Below are 1,024 nucleotides of genomic sequence, written 5' to 3' on the forward strand. Positions count from 1 at the left end.
CATCCCAATATCCTGATATCCCAATATCCTGATATCCTGATATCCCAATGTCCTGATATCCCAGTGTCCTAATATAAAATCCTAATATACCAATTCAAAATCCCAATATCCTGATATCCCAATGTCCCAAAATCCTAATATACCAATGTCCCAAAATCCCAATATCCCCAATACCCCAATATCCTGATATCCCAATGTCCTGATACCCCAATATCCCAATGTCCAAAAATCCCAATATCCCGATATCTCAATGTCCCAATATCCCAAATCCTGATATCCCAATATCCATGGGAAAGGGGCTGCAGCACCCCACGGGTTCTACATCTGCCTGGAGATGCCACAGGAACCACAAAGGGGAAGAGAAAAGTGGCAGAGAAGCCACCAAAACCTGGGAATTTCTCGGAAATCGAGGTTTTTCCATCAATGACCGGCGCGGAGGTGACACCCAGAGCGCTCTCAGTGTCCCTAAACGCTTCCACCCAGGTCACAACCCCCCCAGCGAGGACAGGACAGCCCCAAAAACGCTTCAACCAATCCAGGCAGGGACCACGAGCACCTCACAGCTCCCCCTTTCCCCAGGGATTCGGGGGCTGGGATTCCCTGCTGGCATTTCAGAGTTGTAGGGACAAACAGGGACACGGAGGGAACAGCACAGGCCAGAGGGCTTTTTGTCAGCCAGGGTTAGCTGCGTTCCCAAGCTCCAGGGAAGCTGCCGGCGCTCCAGAAGCAAAAAGGCTGCGAGGGGAGGCTCTCATGGAGAGAAAATAAAATTTTTCCGAGGGCAAAAGAAATAAAGAACAACAGGGGAATGGCTGCTCTGCCCAAGATGGGGCCCAGGGGTGGCAGAGCAGGCTGGGGAGGGACAGGGAAGAACAGGAGGGGGAATGTCCACTGCTGATGTCCCAGGACATCACCTTCACATGGCTCTGTCCTGGAGGTGACAACCCCGGAGGTGACAACCCCAGAGGTGTTCACCAGCCCTCACACAGCCCGCAGAAAGGCACCAAATCAGCACAGGGGTGTC

General features: G+C 52.4%; 1 protein-coding gene across 1 annotated transcript in view; it reads right to left on the reverse strand.

Annotated features, from left to right (window-relative positions):
* The window catches only part of ATP2B4 (ATPase plasma membrane Ca2+ transporting 4), a 53,586-nt gene that overhangs the window by 31,868 nt on the left and 20,694 nt on the right, over window positions 1-1,024 (reverse strand). The window lies entirely within an intron of this gene.

The sequence above is a fragment of the Parus major genome, chromosome 26, assembly GCF_001522545.3.
Source record: "Parus major isolate Abel chromosome 26, Parus_major1.1, whole genome shotgun sequence".
Classification (NCBI taxonomy): domain Eukaryota; kingdom Metazoa; phylum Chordata; class Aves; order Passeriformes; family Paridae; genus Parus; species Parus major.